Here is a 20,877-nt window from a genome sequence, read left to right as displayed (position 1 = left end):
AGCAGGCCCTAGGAGACTACACTTGTCCACCCCATCAATACACCACCTCACTCTGTCCTCATGGAAAATGTTACCTGGACCTGTCAGACATTTGTCTGAATCTTGGAGGCCCATGGAGGGAGGAGATATGTCCTGGTCCAGAAACATGATGCCTAAAATAAATGTAGACATTGATACTCTGATAGTTACTACATTGGAGGTCAATGGGAGATGTACAAGGAACTGGCGTGCTACATGACACCACCCAGCCTAGACACTCTAAGGTCCTTTCTACTCTGTGCACAACACTAGTTTACAGGAAGTTATGCAAGGTGGTGAGGGGAACAGGTTGCTAATGAAAGCATGAGCAGAATCTATTGTCTCTGCCTCAGGGAAGAAATGATTGTCCTATATTCAACCAATACCAATACTCCCTAATAGTTCAGCCACTTCCACATGAAGCTGTCGGGGAAGGAATGAGCAACACCAAAGTGAACCAGAAGAGAAAGGGCTGATTGGATCCAGCAAAGATGCCCAGTATCTGTGAAATTATAGACCCTCCTCCTATACCTAAGTCAGCAAAGTACTTTCTGGAATCAGGTACAAGTGACCAAGTCAGGATTCCCACACTTTGCTTCCATGTGTTGTCCTCTGAGAGGGTAGCATCAGGTTCTGATGTCTCTTAGACTCATTAATCAGGAAGGGCCAACAGACATGACTAAAGTGTAATCTGATCAAAGCACATCCTCAGGTGAGCTTCCCTATTTCACAGGTGACTTTAGTCTACCTCAAGATGAAAAAACTAACCATTGTACTCTCCCACCCTGATTCTTATGCTCAGAAATTAGAAACTATATATGAATCTTCGCATGCCACTGAACTAGTTGATTCTCACACTAACCCTGAAAGACAGGGCACTGCCTCACTGTATCCAAAGATAAATACCATCTTGAGTTCAAAAGTCAGCAAATGATATTCTTGTACCTTACAGAGCAGCCAGATAATTTGATCACATGAGGGCATTGAGACATTATCTGCAGTGTGATATCAGGAAGTGTGGTCCAGATAGAAAAGTAACAGAGGGAAAAGAAACATTCAGGAAGCGTGGAAGAAGAGGATGGAGTAGGAGGGGCTCCCTGTGCCAGAAATGAGGAAGTCAGAAGGGTAAGGAAATTTCCAGTTAGAAATCACAAGGCCAGGCAAGGAGGGAAGTCGGCTTCCCCAGAGTCATCTAGGGCTTGCAAAACTTTGGAAACCTGCTCTGTCACTATCTGTGATGGCCACGGTTAATGATGCAATCAATCTCAGGAGTGAAGAGCCTTGTTCAGCTTATCCATCCTTCCATTCTCATTCTGATAATAACCACAAACAGTCACAATCTGAGCTGTTGTGATACTGACCCTGGGGCATCAACACAGCCCAAGTGCAGTGAAGACTCAAGAAATCTGTCTATACTCTTGATTCATGCACCACTGTAGCACTCTGGGACTCTGTCCACACTTCATCCTTTACTCAGTACACTTTATCCTTCTGCTCTGGTCCCTACCTTCCACCATGCTGATAATATCCCAAAGGCTCTTCTTCCTCCAGTGTCACAGAATCCTTTCCTGATGAGCACAATCAGGAGAGCCAATCTATCCCCAGCAAACCTATTCTTCCCACACGGCAAATTCAGATCAGGACACAAGCTGCATCTAATACACACAGACACACACAGACACACACACACACACACACACAGAGAGAGAGAGAGAGAGAGAGAGAGAGAGAGAGAGAGAGAGAGAGAGAGAGAAAGAGAGAGAGAGAAATGGAGAGAGAGTTAAGAAGATAGAGACAGGGAAGTGGAGGCTTGGAGAGGCCTACAGAGACATAAAATGAGAGAGAAAGAATGTGATAGAGAAGAAAGAGAAAGAGAGAAAAAGAAAGGAAGGAAGGAAGGAAGGGAGAGAGAGAGAAAAAGGAAAAAAGAAAGAAAGAAATGAAGGTAGAAATAAAGGAAGAAAGAAAGAAAGAGGAAGTGTTTTGCTGAAGAATTTGAAGAATTCCTGGTATTATGACTCTTACAATCCTTCTGCACCCTCTTCTGTCATGTTCCCTGGAACCTGGATGCAGGAGTTATGATGTAGAAGTACCTTATGTGGTTGTACTCCCCACAATTCATGGGTCTCTACTCTTGTATCCAGTTGTGATTTTCTATGACTGCCTCCATTTACTGTAATGACAGGCTTTCTTGATGAGGGTGTCTGAAATTGTGTGTATCTGAAATGATACACACAAACAACAAAAACAGACTGACTCAGCAGATTGTATTTATATATTTGTGCACACATATGTACACACAAATAATAATAATAATAATAATAATAATAATAATAATAATAATGAAATTAAAAGAAGTTATATACTTGAGAGTGGGAGGCATGTGAGACTTTGGAGGAAGGGTGCCTGGGAGGGGATAAAGAGTAGGGATGGAGGGGAAAGTGATGTAATTCTATTTCCATTAAAACATATTTTAAAAAGAACCCACCCTTTCTCCACAGTGGACATTTCTTGCCTATGGTGACCCTATGGTAACTGCATCAGAAGGGCTCCAGGAATTCATCACTAGACTATTGGAGAGGCTGACAGCGTGGTGTCTCTCTGATGTCCAGAGATAGAGAAACTGACAACCCCGTGTTCTCTGGACAAAAGCTGAGACTGGGTTCTCTCAGTGTGACTTCTACTGGGCTCCATGAGCAGCTGGGGGGGTGAAAAACAATATAATGCACAGAGCTGTATTGTTCTCTCTGCCCCCCGGTGAGCTGCTGGACATTCTATCGTAGAAGGTGAGTCCAGCAGGAATAGTCAGAAGTCTACACTTGATACAGGAGCAGCTGGAGGATTCCAGAAGGTGATAAGCATGGAAAGGATGGATTCCTGGAGGGAGAAAGTTGAAGAGCACAGTGATGGGAGTGGACAATTGATAAGAGACAGAGAAACACAAGTCCTCAGGGGCTGGCATGGGGAGATTTCAGCTGAGAAAGTGAGGAAGCTATTTGAACACCCTTCTTCTCTCCCACACAGCTCTCTGTACAGCCTTCTCTGTCAGTGCAGCCAGGCCTGATGGTGTCCTTAGGAGAAGACAGGAGCCTGCTCTTTCCATCATGAAGCCGGGTGGAAATTTTCTTCCTGTCTAGGGATCGATTAAAAAATCCTGAACTAGCCGGGCGGTGGTGGCGCACGCCTTTAATCCCAGCACTCGGGAGGCAGAGCCAGGCGGATCTCTGTGAGTTCGAGGCCAGCCTGGGCTACCAAGTGAGCTCCAGGAAAGGCGCAAAGCTACACAGAGAAACCCTGTCTCGAAAAACCAAAAAAAAAAAAAAAAAAAAAAAAAAAAAAAAAAAAAAAAAAATCCTGAACTAAATATAAGAAGGAAACACATCCTGTCAAGTGGATGTAAGGATAGACATGATCAACATGAGCATACTCCAGAATTCAGGTTGGGTTGAGAAATGTAAAACTTCAGACTCATGTGTGTGCATGCCTGTGTGACAGGGTGTGGATGTGTGTGCTTCATTAATGAAATAAATAATGGTAAATGTGTTCCCTTGAACTGAAAAATAATTTTATCAAAAGTCAATAATATAGATCTAAATATGCTTGGAAAGGATAGGAAATCACTCACTGCCCAAAACTGTAGTGGGTAGGTGTTCCAGCTTTGACCTGGAAGTACTACCCCCATTGAGGCTTCTGCAATTGTCATGCCTACAAGGCAGGGCTGAGACAGGAGCCCTTAAGACCTGAGATTCAGATGTGCTGGCTCTCTTGGTTCCTGAGTCCTGGACACTGGAGGTGCACCCAGAGGAGTTTTCCAGAGAACACCGATGGACTGAGCTACACCTTTCCGCGACCCTGTAACCTATACCTTTACTTGTAAGTTACCGCACAAAATAAACCTCCCTTTTAACTATGCAGAGTTAGTTGCCTTAATACTATAAACAATACAAACAAACATACAACCATAGAGTAAAACACTAGATGCAGTGTGACTGTATAGAGTCAAACAAACACAGAGCCTGCACTCAAGATCCAACCATGCAAATTCTGCCCAATACTGAGGTGGAATCAAGACAGAGACTCTCCTGCATTCCACCATGAGCTGTTTGTGAAAAGCAACAGGAACTCTCCTCAGCTGGGCACACTGTGATGGACACACAGCTTTATAGGACACACCCAGCAGAGTCTATCTATCTATGTGGTCAGTGGTTGTGGTCCATGTGGAGTGCTGTGGATGGAGGCCATGGATCAAGGTTGGAGAGGAATCATGACCCTACATCCCGGGGAGTTCATATCCACCAGCAAACAAGATGCCTCTGCTGGAACTCTACATCTAACCAACTGTGTCAGAGAGGCCGGATGAGATGCTATGTGTGGCTGTCAGTTATCTAGGGCAAGTTCACCACCTGGAGCTCATCTCACCAAGACAAGTGTGGATGTTCAGTTTCTTGCAGGTCCATGGAAGAAACAAGGTCACACCGGGATGAATTTTGGATTTTTCCAGGGCAGGGGAACCATCTTCTGGTGAACTGAATTTTGCTTCACATGAAGCTTTTTATTATTATACAATTTACACCTTAGCAAGTCAATTTCCCCATACCAGAACTACTTATCTGAAGTTTCCCAGAGAAGACGAATGCCAAAGCCATTCTCAGGTCCAGGATGTCTCAGTTTTCTGATACCCACTACAGCCAAGTTATGTACAGGTTTGAACCTTTCAGGAAGAACTCAGATAAGATTTACAAACTTCAGTCAGAGGGTATCCAACACAAAAGACAACAATCACAAATGGCAGAGCAAAGCCCAGTGCTACAGAATACAGGCCAGCTGCAAGGCTCTGCAGGAACTCCTGCTACACAACCAGGAGAGGGCAGCATGTCTCCTCACTGACAGAGATGCCTGTGGGGAGGTTTGTGTGAATGAGCTCACAGCACTCAGTGAAACCCTGACTGGTTCAAATGGCATGGCCCATCTCTTGTTCTCAGGTCAGGAAATGCAGCTGCCCATGAAATCAATAGGAAAGAGACACTGTATCCATGAGACACACCGGACATGACAACTCACAGGGATGCAAAAGATGCAGGTCTTAGGATAGGAATATCCCTTAGAAATGGATGTAATGAAATACTTGGACATATCCCCAGTGTGGGCCCTTTATAGTAAATACATTTTCATTATTTCTAGGAAGATAATTACACCCATGAAATGTATCTGATCATGTTCACCACATACTCTAAAGGACTTTTTCCCCTTTTATGTGATAGGGCCTGATATAGCCCAGGCTGACACCAAACTCATTGCATAGAGTTTCCTTAAACTCCTGATACTCTTAGCTCTAACTCCTGAATGATGAAGTCAAAAGACATGAGCCACAGCATCATATTTATACAGTACTGGGGATCAAACCCAGACATCTAAGAATGTCACACAAGTACTCTACCAACTGAGCCTTTTTCTGATTTAGTAAAGGACATACATAGGTAGATTTACAAGATGGTAATCATTTATATTGACATTGATACAAAGAGAAAATTAAGGATGTCCTTTGAGCTCAGCAACAAAAGAGGGAAATACTCAGTGACTTCTATATCATTCTCCATGTGAGAAACAGGACATGTGTGAGCCCTGGACACATCCTTTGAAGTAATGCTAGGTTAGAGAATTTTCCCCATGTGACACATTCCTAGCATGGGATCATTACTGAAGAGGAGGCTGAAAAATAAACTGTTTTCTGGGCACTGCAAAAAACATCTGAGCTCACCTTGGTTGTGATGATATCTACAAGTCTACAAGCTCAATGTAAACTCAATGAAGAAAAAATCCAGTATGGGGATGAGAGTTGGACACAAAGTCTCACCCAAAGATGAAGATCTATTGGCATCTGATATCTATCGGAAGAAGGAGAGTAAGTTTTCCTTAATGGTGTGGACCCTGGTAATATGCTCTAGAATATAGGAAGCACAAATTGAGCTACATGAGAGGAAGAAAATAGAAAGTTAGGTGTGTAAGGAAAGACAATGGATTTTTAACAACTAGCAGGTCACAGAAGGAATCAAAAAGAAAATCAGGTCAGTGAGTAAGGAAACAGTAAGTGAGGGTGTGGGAAACGGGAAGATGTGGGAAGATGAATTCCATCAAAACATACTACATACAGATAAGATATTTTCAGACAATTTAAAAATTAAAACCCAATATGGATTACTAATGCAATATAGAAATGAAGTGTATTGTAATGTAATGTTTCAAAATAATTAATTTTAAAATATGTCAAAAAATTAAACTTATGGCCAGGTTTGGTGGTCCACACCTTTCATTTAATCACTTGGGAAGCAGAGGCAGGAGGATTTCTGTGATTTCCCACTCATCCTGGTCTACATAACTAGCTCTAGGACAGCCAGGATTCCACAGAGAGAACCTGTCTTGTATCAACAACAAAAATAATTATACCCATAAGGATAAGAAAAAGACAGCAGATGAAAAATTTTAAGATCAGAAATTGAAAATTTCAGGATAAAGTAGATGTGGCTCAGGAGTGGAGTATGGCTCAGGAGTAGGAGAACACTGGAGGTCCTGCCATCAATGTCTAGCACCAAAAGTAAAAGGAAATAAAATATTTTTACTGAGCTCTCTTTCTCTTCAACTAGGTTGCCAACAAAGACCAACATGCAGATCTTTGGCAAAGCCCTGAAGGGGAAGACCATCACCGTTGACGTTGAGCCCAGTCACTCCATGGAGAATGGCAAAATCTAGAACCAAGACAAGGGAGGCAACCCACCTGACCAGGAGCAGATGGTATTTGCTGCCAGCAGATAGAGCATGGCTGCACCCTAGCCAATGGCAAAGTCCAGAAAGAGTCCAACTCTGCACCAGGTGCTACCCCTTTGTGGTGGCATCATAGAGCCGTCCCTTTGCCTGTTTCAGCAGAAGTACTGCTGTGACAAGGCCATACACAACTGCCCAAGTGCTGCCCACACCTGCACCCTTGTGCAGTCAAACACCTCTAGAAGAAGGGTGGTCACATCCACAGCCTGTGCCCCAAGAAAGTCAAATAAAACGGGTAATTGTTTGGCTTAGGACGCCTGAGATATGGTGATGTTTTTAACTGAAGCAGAAGGACAAAGGAGTGATGATGCTAAGATTGGACCTAGTGACACAGATCAGTGTGTAAGTTCTGCTGCCAACCTTCAACCCTGACTCTGATCCATACTGTGTAATGAGAAAACTGCCTTCTGTACTAGTCCTCTGACCTTCCTGTGTGTGCTGTTGCACATGTGAATGCACACACATATAAAGAAAAAAGTAAATTTGATCTAAAGAAATAAGTGTAAATAAAAAAATAAGTGTAATTTAAAGTTGTAATGGAAAGTACACATATCAGAAAAGAACAAACAATCAGAAATAGTGGTACACATTTATACCAAGCACTTGAGACTATGAGGAAGAGGATAATATTTTACTCCATAAAGAAGTACACAATGAGAGCCTTCACACAAACCTTCAAACATTCTGAATATGTGTAGTTATTTCAAATAAAAAGTGAAAAATGAATGAAGCAAACTCATATGCAAACTTATATTTCTTTTTTTTCAGGATAGGATTTGTTGTGTAGTTTTGTTGCCTGTCCTAGATCTTTCTCTGTAGACCAGGCAGGGCTCCAACTCAGAGAGATCCACCTGCCTCTGCCTCCCGAGGTCTGGGATTAAAGGTGTGTGCCACCACGTGGCTAAATTTATATTTCTTATGTGTAATAGTCATACATGTCTGATACCATCTGGCACTGACAATGATTAGGAGAAAAGGAGACAGAAAGTTATGGGGTTATAGAAATGTCATCCCTCAAAGAATTGATTAGAGTCTACTATGTAACATAGCCACAGCCTTGGGGAAGTCAGAGCATGGGGCCTGAGGAGGGCACTTCCCTTCCTGTGGGACTGCTCCAGGACAACCATGTCATGGGGAGTGCCCAGACTCCAGAGACCACACCTTGTGTCTCCTGTCCCTCCAGGCAGTCTCTGTAGTCCTGCCCATGAGCACAGTTACAGCCTCCAGGAGGAGATGCCATGACCTTCACCTTCACAGCCCTGCTCTGTCTGGGTGAGATGTGCAGAAGGGGAGGGGATACTGTGGTCTAGGATTGATGCTGCTCCAAAGCCCAGCAGTGACCCATCAAGAAACCCCGGGGTCTCAGGAGGTTCTGAAGAGGGGAAACTGTTTAAGCTTCAGGGACATACCTCTCACAGGGAACTCTCTTCCAGGACTGACTCTGGGCCTGGGGACCCCAGTGCTGGCAGGTGAGTGAGTGTCTGCAGATGTCCTGACCTTCACTTCTCATCATTCCTGCAGCCATGCCTGGGCAGTGAGGAGGGAGAACAACACATGTGTGATGACCCTGGGCATGGCTGGAAGGGTTGGGGTTGGGAGCTGCAATCTGATATCTGTCCTGAATCCCAGATGCTATTTTCCTTGTAGGGGCCCTCCCTAAGCCTGTCCTCAGAGTACAGCCAGACACTGTGGTCTACAAGCAGATTAGAGTGACCTTTTTCTGTGAGGGGACCACAGAAGCCAAAGTATATAGATTCCATAAAGAGGAAAACAAAAGGCCAAGGCATATAACGATCCCACAAAATCTTAAGAACAAGGCTGAATTCTCAATCCCAAAATAGACCAGCAGTATGCAGGACGATATCTCTGTCAATATCAGACTCATGATGGATGGTCAAAGCTCAGTGATACCCTGGAGCTGGTGGTGACAGGAGAGAGAATGCACAAGGTCCCCAGCCTCAAGTTTGACTGTCAAGAATTGGGTCTGTTCATAGGGCTAACTCCACCTCACAGCCCTGGAGGATAATGAGACCCGACATATTTACTCTGATTTCTGTTTTTCTCCTAGGAGTCTACAGTAAACCCAGTCTGTCAGCCCAAATCAGCCCTGTGGTAACTGAAGGAAGGAATGTCACCCTACAGTGTGCCTCTTGGCAGCAATATGACAGGTTCATTCTGACTAAGGAAGGACCTAAGAAATGCTCCTGGACACTGGACTCAGAGTATAACCACTATACTAGACAGATCCAGGCCCTGTTCTCTGTGGGCCCTGTGACCTCCAGACAAAAGTGGATATTCAGGTGCTACAGCTCTAACAAGAACAGCCCACAGGTGTGGTCAGAACCTAGTGACCCCCTGGAGCTCCTGGTCTCAGGTGAGGAACCCCATCCTTTCCCTAGAATGATGTTGAAAAGATACAGATGCCAGGGAGGTCTTGGTGTGTGGTGCATGTGAGAAGCCAGGGCTCCTGAGTCCATTGACAGAGGGCATGGTAGAGAGTGGGACACAAGATACAGAATCCAAGGCAGAGAGTAACAGCAAAGCCCAGGAGGTCCAGGACAGAGACGAATCCTTATGGGGCCTTCTGTTACTCTGGATCAGCTCATGTGCCATCCACAACAGCTCGGGGAACCCCACAGAAGAGAGGGAGGAAGGGTTGCAGGAGCCAGAGCACTCAGGATATCAGGAGAAAATGGACCTAAGCAGAGGTCATGAGGGCTCACAGAGACTGAAACAGCAACCATGGAGCCTGCATGGGTCTGCCCTAGGCTCTCTGCACACACGCTGTGGTGTTTTACCTTAGGCTTTTTGTTTTGTTTTGTTTAGAGTTTCACTGTGTAGCACTGTGTGTCATGGAATTCACTCTGTAAACCATGCTGGTCTTGAACTCACAGAGATTTGCCTGCATCTCTTTCTTGAGTGCTGGAATTAAAGTCATGCACCACCAGTGCCTTGCTAGTTTGGGATTTTTGTCAGACTCATAACAGTAGGAGTGGAGATGTCTCAGATTCTTTTTCCTGCATATGGGATCTTTTCCTTCCTACTGGTTTGCCTTGTCCAGCCATAATATGAGAGTATGTGACTAGTCTTATTGCACGTTGTTATTCTGTGTTCAGTTAGTATTACTGGGAAACTTGTTCTTTTTTGAAGGGAAACAGAAGCAGTGCATTTGGGGGAGAGGGGATATAGGGAGGCTGCTGTCAGGATGTGTTGTATGAGAAAAAATAAATTAAACAGGAAAAAGTGCCATGTGCCAGTGTGACTTTCTCTGTACCACTTTCAGACAGACCCACCTTCCCTCCTACATCCTTGCAGGGACCCTCCACAAACCCGCCATCAAGGTTGAGCCAGCCTCTGTGGTCACTTATGGGAGTGCCGTGACCATCTGGTGTCAGGGGACTCTGGATGCAGAAATATGTTTTCTACATAAAGAGGGAAGTCAAAAACACTGGGCCACACAGAACCTAGAGAAGCCTGAGAACAAGGCCAAGCTCTCCATCCCTTCTGTGACACAGCAACATGTGGGACAATATCGCTGTTACTGTTACAGATCAGCTGGTTGGACAGAGCACAGTGACACCCTGGAACTGGTGTTGACAGGTGAGGGGACAGTCAGGGTCTCAGCCCCGGGCTCTGCTCTCAGGAGTATTCCCCTCCCACAGCCTAGTCCTGGAGAACACTGTGGCTGTGTGAGTCCATGAAACAGGCTGCCTCCTTCTCTCCTAGGAATACACTACAATAAACCCAGCCTGTCAGTCCTGCCCAGCCCTGTGGTGATGTTAGGAGAGAACATGACCCTCCAGTGTATCTCCCAGGAGGGATATGATAAACTCGTTCTCATAAAGGAAGATCACAAGTTCTTCAGCTCTCTGAACTCACAGCATATATACCATATTAGGCAGTGGCAAGCCTTGTTCTCTATAAATAATGTAATACCAGACCACAGAGGGACATTCACATGTTATGGTTACTACAACCATACTCCACACTAGTGGTCAGTACCCAGTGAGCCCTTGGAAATAGACATCTCAGGTGAGTCAGCCCCATCAATGATCAATCATTTTTTGACACCCTAAACCCTTTGCCATGGACCTGTCCTACTTGGTAGTTTTGGGTAGGGAGTGGTTGAGGAAGAGTCTTGTGGCTAATCAAGACCCTACTTCTGGGGAGAAGCAGTGACATGTGCAGGGCAGGATGGGAGGGGATCAGTATTTGATGAAAACCAGCTCCTCAATCCCTAGCCTGTCACCTTCCCTCTAGGCCTCTCCAAGAAGCCTTCCTTGCTGACTCACCAAGGCCGTATCCTGGATCTTGGGAAGACCCTCACCCTGCAGTGTTACTCTGACGTCAACTATGACAGATTTGCTCTGTACAAAGTTGGAGAAGCTGACTTCAACCAGAGTGGTGGCCACTGGACCGAGGCTGGTCTCTCCTTGGCCAACTTCACACTGGGCTCTGTGACCCCCTTTACTGGAGGACAATACAGGTGCTATGGTACACACAACCTTTCCTCTGAGTGGTCAGCCTCCAGTGACCCCCTGGTCATCCTGATCACAGGTGAGGGGCTAAATAGATTATCTCAGGTACCTAACCTCTGCTTGGGCTCGAATGGGGTAGTTAAAGAGCTGATGGCTGGGATAAGAGACAGGGGTCTTATTCAGAAACAGATGCAGAAGCAGGAGAACAGGACAGGGGCTAAGTCAGAAAAAAGAGACAGAGTACCAGGTGCTCAGGGCAGACCCAGGAGAGGTGTCAGTTCAGAATATCGAAGGCAGCCTCTCATCGTCCCTCTTCTCTGTAGGACAGATTCCAGTCAGTCCTTCCCTCTCAGTGAAGCCTAATTCCACAGTGCACTCTGGAGACAACGTGACCCTGCTGTGTCAGTCAACAGACAAGGTGGACACTTTCATTCTGTCCAAGGAGGGAGCAGCCCAACAACCCCAGAGACTAAAATCAAAGTCTGAAGCTTGGGAGTTCAAGGCAGAATTCTCCATGAGTGCTGTGACCTCTGACCTCTCAGGCACCTACAGGTGCTATGGATCTCAGGACTCATCTCCTTACCTGTTGTCATATGCCAGTGGCCCTGTGGAGCTAACTGTCTCAGGTGAGGTGACCCTGAACTCTCAGAGTGACTTACAATCCAAATACCAGGAGAGCCCTTGACTTGAGTGGGATTAAGGGGACAATAGGAAGGTTAGTCAGAAGGCACTTTCCCTGCCAGAGAAGTGGATGCGATCAGCGGTCCTTCCAGTAATGTCCACTCCATCCTCTACTACAGTCTAGTTTGGGTAGACAGCATGAGAATTTTAGGAAGTTTACAGGGCAGATGTAGAAGAGCATACAGAGGCAGGTCCCTGGTTAACATCCAAACCTCACCCTCCTACTCTTCTTTTTCCTGGGACCCATGAGAGCCTCAAGCCCACCACCCTCAAGACCTATGCCAACAGCTGGTGAGGATCAGGCACCTCAGTGCAGGGAGTATGCTCCATCCCCAGGCTGCCTCACAGCTCTTAGTTCAGAAAAGTCCTCATGTCTCTGTCACTTCAGCTTGTGAGTGATGGAGGCAAACAGAGATTCCCAACAGAGACCCAAGAAGCCCAGGGTTTAGTTTGTGCTACAACAGGTGGCATCCAGAGAGAGATGTTTAGGCTCAGCCTGGAGGACTGGACAGCTGGGTGACGTGGAGAACAGGAAACCCAGACACTCACCTCCCCATCCTGCCACTAAGGTCTTGAGAATACACTCCTCAGATCTATGAAGTCAGGCACCAGAAGACTATGTAAAGACCCTGTTGTAGTGTGGGATCCTGATGGACAACAGCTAGATATGGACTTCATACAGCTGCTTCTGAAAATGCTGACTTGGACAAATTCTTCTGTTTCTGGACCTCTGATAATCTTCATAAAAAAGGGAGAGGGTGGCCCATACCTTTAAGTTTCTTTCAGTGGTGACCTTGGCTGTGACTTCTGACAGAAGAATGATCCAGAACTTGATTCTGTTTCAGATCAGTCTCACAATGGCAGGGACATGTGCAAGGGTGAGGCACAGGGCCATGGCACAGAATTCAGGTTTCTTCTGTCTACATCATGGGGCAAGAATCTAGTATTCTCTGTGAGTTCTGTGACCTCCACTCTCAGAGGCATCTACAGGTGCTATGGAGACCTCAATTCAACACTTTATCTATTGTCATGTGTCATCGCCCTTGTGGACAGCTCTTGGTCCTAGGTGAAGTATTCCGATCATTCTGAGCTGAAGGGGTTTCTCAACATTCTCCAACTACAATAATTATTGGTTTGGCTGGCTGTTGGTGGCACTCACCATTAATCTCAGCAGTTGGGTGGCAGAGTTGGGCAGATCTCTGTGAGTCTGAGGTCAGCCTGGTCTACAAAGCAAGACCCAGGACAGGCACCTACACAGATAAACCCTGCCTCAAAAAAATATTGGTTGGATTGGGTTATAACTGCTGCAGGGTTTCATTCAGTTGGATATTCACCATTATGATGCTGGAGGACAACATGGATATTTCTAGGAATGCTCACTCTTGTTCTTGCTAGTGGAATCCAGAAGGTTTCAGTTAGTCTGAAAGAACACCTTGGGGAGGCCTTGGACAGATTTAAGACAATAAGCAAAAGCTTGTTCCCAGTGACAACCTCTGCTCATCTCCACTTATCAGTATTCACAGTCTCTTTCACTCAGTGTACCCATAGGCCACTTTGTCTCCAGGGGATGAGGAAGCCTTGTGGCAGTAATTACAAAGCCTGCTGGACTCTCCTTCTGTTGAAAGCAGACCCACATCCATAGTTGAACCATACAAGATACAATTCATCATGATGATTTATTATGAAGTCTGCAACCTTTCTCTTCAGGGTGAAATAGAGAAACTGAGAATGTATGGGTTCAGCCTTCTTTTGTGAGGTGACAGATAAGAATGTCTTTTGTTTATCCTTGGTGTGCTCATCTGAACAAGATGAGGTTTAGGGATTGGACCTCCAGGTATGATCCACCACGGACATGTAAGTTTCCTAAACTGATTGGAGACATGAACCACTCTCTCATCACACTATACCCTGTCTATTTGCATCAATAACTATTATGTGTAAAGATGACTAAAATAATGGTTAGATATGTCAGTCTTGGGATCTATGGTTAGTGTGAGGTATCCAAGCTATTGGGGAAACCATTAGGTGAAACCCCAATGGCTTACTATATACTGCCTTTCCTGGTACACACACACACACACACACACACACACACACACACACACACACACACACACCATGCACATGCACACACACACACACACACACACACACACACACACACACACACACGCACCTATGCACACACAAATACACACACAGAGTCACTTCACAGCTTCGTTTCAGAGCCAGGACTGCAGAACTCTCTGCATGACTCTGCCCCACACCTGATCCTGCATTTCTTACATGGCATGTGAGAGAAAAGAAATGTAGGACAATCTACATCAGAAGGATGTGCTCTTACCTGAACTGGACAGAGAGAAATTTCTTGGTCTGATGTGGCAAGGAACATCTGGGGAAGTTTAGCAACATTATTCAGGTTCTCTACATTGGCAGAAACTGTATCTCACCTCTGAATCTATATGGTAATTTCTCCTTAAGAAACCCTATGTGGTCCCTGGATACTCAGAAGAGATCTGGGGAATCCTCAGGTCACAGGAAAGATACAGGGGTCTAAGTATGACAAGGGAACAAACACTCAGCAAAAACACCCCTTTAGGAAATCATCCCAGACTGAGGATGTGAGTCCACACAACCTCTGCTGAGTTCACCAGACATACAGACACCACACTCAGAATGGTCCTGTGGCTGCTCAGTGCAGTGACTTAGGATCAAGGCCAATAATGTTTTAATAATTTATTCTACTCTGACTTGTTATTTTCATTGATGTTTGAACAATAGTGCTAAAAAAAAAACCTAGTAAGAATAAGGGAGGGAACCAGCTATGCCCGGGGAAAGATTCATCCCAGATCTTCCTGAGCTTATAGAATGAGAATGAAGGGTATTTAGAGTAAATGAGAAAGTGAAACACTCAGGTCTCCTAAGCATGCACACATCCTCTTCCTCTTCTTTTGTTCTTGGTATCATTTGAGACTCTCATCCCATCCTAGAACATGCCCAAACTCAAGACAGTTAAACAAAGAGAATTCAAAATCATACCACTGAAAAAAGAGGGACCGAGCTTCATCCAGGGAAGGCATGGTCTCCGGTTGGATATTTAGTGAGCTTGGGAATATTTAGTAATCTTGGAGCATTTAGTTATATTGAGGAAATCTTGACTGTTCCTAACCCCTGTATCTTCTTTGTCCACAACCACAGCCTCAGAGAACCAGGATCACACAGTGGAGAATCTCATCAGGATGGGGATGGCTGTCATGATCGTCATAGTCATTGGGATTCTGGTCTTTGAGGGTTGGGGCAGCAAGTGACAGATCCACCATGCAGCTGAGAGGTAATCAGAAGAGAAAGTGTAGCGGTAACACCCGCGTTACCGCTAACCGTTCACCACATCTGAGCGAAGGGCTGCGGATTAAAAAATAGAGACAAGAGACAGCGAGTCATTCGTACGTTTGGATGTCGAATGCCGTTTATTGAAAGGGGAGAAACCTTAAATACGTACAGGCTTACAGCACAAATGGAGGAACCCCCGGAGGGCAGAAGTTCGCTGTCAATGGTCTACATTCCAGACTCAATGTTAGTTAATGCCCAAAATGCAGAATACACAACAAGGAACTTCCCTCAAGCATTCAGAAGGGTGGATACCGGCAGGGAATCCGAATAGGGAGGATACAAGGAACTTCCCTTAAGCATTCAGAAGGGTGGATACCGGCAGGGAATCCAAATAGGGAGGAATTCTGATCAAGGTCAAGCAAGCAAGGCCGCAGCCACTCCCAGTCGGGGGCCAGGGCCCATGGCGCCCACAAGAAAGAAGTAAATTTTTTATGGTTTCAGAGTCTCATAAATAAATCTGATGATTCAAGCTTTCTGTAAGAAAATCCATTTCTTATGTGAGAGAATTGTCCAGGAAGCAAATGTGATTTGAATGAAGAGGAAGGTCTGAGTGTTGTGGTGAGATCTTTCCTGAGCCAATTCATGTCCCTCCACCTGCTGTGGGCATTTGCTACTGAACCAACACTTCTGAATCTATAAAGTGAGGGATTATGCTGTCTCAGCAGTCTGGCTTGGGTCCTCATTTCTGTACATTTTTTTCTTTCCCTCCCTCTCATGTGTCATTTTCCATTTTTATACATTGCCACATTCTCCATGGCAGGAGGCTCTGTCTATTTGACAAAAACAAGGAAGGTGCCTCAATACCAAAATGATGAGTAAAATCAGAGCCAAGAATTCAAATTGCTCTGCCTATGATGCCCCTTTTGGGCATCTTCAAAACCTATTTTTCATGGAGTTTCTTTTTAAATACAAATCAAATAATACCACACTGGTAGAATAAGGATTATGAAGGTAGTGTAGACACAACAAAAAAGGTGTTTTCCTAAGACAATTTCCTGATTTATGGCATTTGCTGACCACTCTATATAACCCCATCAAAGACAACTTCACAACAGCAATGTAACATCACAGATGTGATGTTGAGAGAGTTGCATGAAATTTATGTGTATGTCATAACATTCCCCATTGCCTATTTTCATATATGCAAAAGAAATTAGCATGATGATCAACCATCTCAGAAACACCTTGCTAGGATGAATTATCATACAATGATTCATAAGTTCTACATACAAAATCGTGTGTTATCATTCAAACAATGATAGAGGTGTTTATTTTTCTCTCTCTTCTTTTTACCTCAAGTCTCAAGTACAATGTTGGAAATGTGTGCAGAGAGGAGACTCTCTTACCTTCTTCAGGATTTAATGAAAAATTTCTGCTTTCTTGCTATTCAGTATAATGATAACTTTGGTGTTTTGGCACAGGAAATAATTCTGACTCTGGAAGTTTTTGTTCCTAATTTTTTCTGAGTGTCCATGATGAATGGCTGTGGGATACTGACAAATGCTAACTCTTCTTCAAAAGCTGTCCCCATTATGTATGCTTTTAATTGTAACATTGTTACTATCATCAATATCATATGGTTTTGAACATTGAATGGGATTCCATGACTGGGTAAGTTCTACTTTTTTGTGAGGTGTTCTTTTCATTTTATACTACATTCTCATGGCTAAAAACAGGACATGTTCTGAAAAATACACATTTAGTAAATGTTTATCACAGTGTTAGCATCATTGAATACTTAGCAAAATCTCATAAACATGATCTCATGGATTATGTGCCCTTTATGACTATCTTTACATGGTGAGAAATAATAATTTTTGCATATTTTGCAGCTGTGTTCATGGGAGGTTTCAGGCTATAATTTGTTCCATCTAGTTTCTTTTCTTGATTTACACTTCAGTGATTCTGGCCATAGAGCAGATCTTAGGTTACATATTTCATTCTCTAGACCTGAAAGTCCAGATATTTGGGTAGGCTGTACTCAATTTGTCCCTCTACATGATAAGATCCTTTTGTTTTGATTTTGTGTTGTTGTTGTTTTGAATCGAGGTCTCTCTACAGAGTCCTGGCTGTCCTGGAATTCACTATATAGACCTGGTTGGTTTTAAAATCACAAATATCGACCTTCCCCTGCTTTTAATGTACTGGATTTAAAGTGATGAGCCACCAGAACTAGCAGCTGAGCAGTCCTGAGGAGACTACACTTGTCCACACCGTCAGTATACCACCTCATTATGTCCTCATGAAAAACATTAACTGGACCTATCATACATTCATCTGACTTCAGTAGGCACCTGTTAGGAGGAAACATTTACTGATCCTGATTTATGATGTCTAAAATGAACACTAGAAATGGGTTCTCTGATAGTTACTACGTGGAGGTCAATGAAAGGGCTAAAAGGAGCTGGGATGCCACATGACACCACCCAGCCTAGATGTGCTAAGTCCTTTCCACTCTGTATACAACACTAGCTCATAGGAATTCATGTTGAGGTCTTTGATCAACTTGGACTTAAGTTTTGTGCATGGGGACAGATGTGGATCTATTTGCAGTCTTCTACATGTTGACATCCAGTTATGCCAGCACCATTTGTTGAAGAAGCTTTCTTTTTTCCATTGTACAGTTTTGGCATTCTTCTCAAAAATTAGGTGTTCATAGGTGTACAGATTAATGTCAGAGTCTTCAATTCCATTCCATTGGTTCACTTGTCAGTTTTTATGCCAATACCAAGCTGTTTTATTACTGTATCTCTAGAGTAGAGCTTGAAGTCAAGGATCGTGATGCCTCCAGAGGTTGTTGTGTTGTACAAAATTCTTTTAGTTATCCTGGGTTTTTTGCATTTCCATATGAAGTTTAGCATTTTATCTCCAGGTCTGTGAAGATTTGTGTTGGAATTTTGATGGGGAATGCATTGAATCTGTAGATTGTTTTGGTAAGATTACCATTTTTACTAGGTTAATCCTGCCTGTCCATGAGCATCGGAGATCTTTCCATCTTCTGATATTTTCTTTAATTTCTTTCTTCAGTAAATTAAAGTTCTTGTCATACAGGTCCTTCACTTGCTTACTTAGGGTTACTCCAAGGTATTTAATATTATTGATGGCTATTGGAAAGGGTGATGTTTCTCTGATTTCTTTTTCAACCCTTTTATCATTTGTATATAAGAGGGCTACTGATTTTTTTTAGTTAATCTTGTATCCTGCCACATTACTGAAGGAGTTTATCAGCTGTAGGAGTTCCCTGGTAGAATTTTTGGGGCCACTTATGTACACTACCTTATTGTCTGCAAATAGTGAAAGTTTGACTTCTTCCTTTCCATTTTCTATCCCTTTGATCTCCAGTTATTGTCTTATTGCTCTAGCTAGAACTTCAAGTATTATACTGAATAAATATGGGGTGAGTGGGCAACCTTGTCTTGTTCCTGATTTTAGTGAATCCCTTTGAATTTCTCTCCATTTAATTTGATGTTGGCTGTTGCCTTGCTGTAAATTGCCTTTATTATGCTTAGGAATGTACCTTGTATTCCTGATCTCTCTAGGACTTTTATCATTAAGGGTGTTGTATTTTTTGTCAAAGGCTTTTTCAGCATCTAATGAGATGATCGTGTGTTTTCTGTATTTCAGTTTGTTTATATGGTGTATTACATTGACAGATTTTTGTTTGTTGAACCATCCTTGCATACCTGGGATGAAGCCAACTTGATTATGGTGGATAATTTTTGATGTGTTCTTTGATTCTGTTTTCCAATATATTATTGAGTATTTTTGCATCAATGTTCATGAGAGAGATTGGTCTGTAATTCTCTTTCTGTGTTGCATCATTGTGTGGTGTGTGTATCAGGATAAATGTAGCCTCATAAAAAGAATTTGGTAATTTTCTTTCTGTTCCTATTGTGTGTAACAATTTGAAGAGTATTGGAATTAGCTCTTCTTTAAATTATGGTAGAATTCTGCACTAAAACCATCTGGTCCTGGACATTTTTGGTTGGGAGACTTTTAATGACTGTTCATCCAATCAACAAAATCAGAAATGAAAAGGGAGACATAAACACAGACAATGTAGAAATCCAGATAATCATCAGGTCATACTTCAAAATCCTGTACTCTACAAAATTGGAAAATCTAAAAGAAATGGACAATTTTCTGGATAGGTACAATGTAACAAAGTTAAATCAAGACCAGAAAACTATTTAAATAGGCCATTAAACAATAAGGAATGCATAAAACATGATGAACACTGATGTTGGCAAAGAAATGTACTTATGTTGACCCACTGAATGATGAAATTGCTGATAGACGCATGAGCAGAACTATTCCCCCTGCCTTGGGGAAAAATGGTTGTCCTAACTTCAACCATTATCAATACATAGTTACACTTCAGACACTTCTGCATGAAGCTGAGAGAGGAGGAATGAACAACACAAAAGTGAACAAAAAGAGAAAGAGTTGAATGGATCCTGCAAAGATGCCCAGTATCTATGAAATTACAGATCCTCCTTCTCCTATACCTAAGTCAGAAAACTACATGCTGGGATCAGGGAATGAAAGTGCCATGTCAGGAGTCCCAAACTTTGCCCCATTTATCCTATGAGAGGTGTAGCATTAGATTCTGATGTATCTTAGAATCATTAATCAAGAAAATGCTCTACATTCATGACAAAAGTCTTATCCCATCAAAGCACTTCCTCACTTGTGGTTCCCTATTTCCCAAGTGACTTTAGTCTACTTCAAGATGACAAAAATTAACCAATGCACTCTCACCCCAATTCATATTCTCAGAAATAAGAATCCATAAATGAACTCCTCCATGTTACAGAATTAGGTGATTCTCACACTAACCTGAAAGAGAAGTCATTGCCCTCATTGTGCCCCAAAGAAGGGCAGAGGGATATTATTACCAGCTTCAGTTTGAAAGTCTGCATGTGATATTCTTGCACATTACAGAGCAGCCTGAAAATATGCTCCCCTGAGCTTTATTGCTGATGGAATTGTGAACTGCCATTTCAGAAACTGTGGTTCAGAGAAAAGGGGAACAGAGGGAAAAATCCCAGTGAGGAGGTTTGGAAGAAGAGGAGTTGAGTAGAAGGGACTTCCTGTGACAGAAATGAAGAAGTCAGAAGAATAAGAAACTTATCAGTTACAAACCACAAGCCCAGGCAAAGAGGGAAGTCAGCTTCCCTAGTGAGTCACCCAGGACTCTCATAACTCTTTCTAAAATTTCTATGTCAGTATCTGTGATGGTCATGTTAGATACTCCAATCAACCTCAGGAGTGAAGAGCCTCCCTCAGTTTCTCTATCTTTCCCTTCCCTTTCTGATACCAACCTCAAACCAACATGAACTGTTTCTACCACCATCCCCTGGACATCAGCACAGTTCAAGTGCAATGAAGACTCAAGGCATCTGTATGTCCTCTTGATCCTTCCAAATGCAGCAGCACTCCAGGCCCCTTTCCCCCTTCATCTATTCCTTTAACCCTGCAATCCTAATTC

General features: G+C 43.4%; 1 protein-coding gene and 1 pseudogene across 2 annotated transcripts in view; both read left to right on the top strand.

Annotated features, from left to right (window-relative positions):
- LOC102911294 (paired immunoglobulin-like receptor B) overlaps positions 1–20,877 on the top strand; it is a 160,534-nt gene that overhangs the window by 101,106 nt on the left and 38,551 nt on the right. The gene's annotated exons all lie outside the window — the stretch shown is intronic.
- LOC143266849 (paired immunoglobulin-like receptor B) lies at positions 8,076–15,338 on the top strand (annotated as a pseudogene). The gene is made up of 9 exons (XR_013042366.1): positions 8,076–8,109; positions 8,271–8,306; positions 8,485–8,582; positions 8,851–9,211; positions 10,153–10,437; positions 10,564–10,869; positions 11,098–11,394; positions 11,639–11,941; positions 15,195–15,338. The product of XR_013042366.1 is annotated as a paired immunoglobulin-like receptor B (transcript).

The sequence above is a fragment of the Peromyscus maniculatus genome, chromosome 1 (genome assembly GCF_049852395.1).
Source record: "Peromyscus maniculatus bairdii isolate BWxNUB_F1_BW_parent chromosome 1, HU_Pman_BW_mat_3.1, whole genome shotgun sequence".
NCBI classification, from domain to species: domain Eukaryota; kingdom Metazoa; phylum Chordata; class Mammalia; order Rodentia; family Cricetidae; genus Peromyscus; species Peromyscus maniculatus.
The sequence above is the reverse complement of the archived record's forward strand: the minus strand, read 5'-3'. Positions and strand labels throughout refer to the sequence as shown.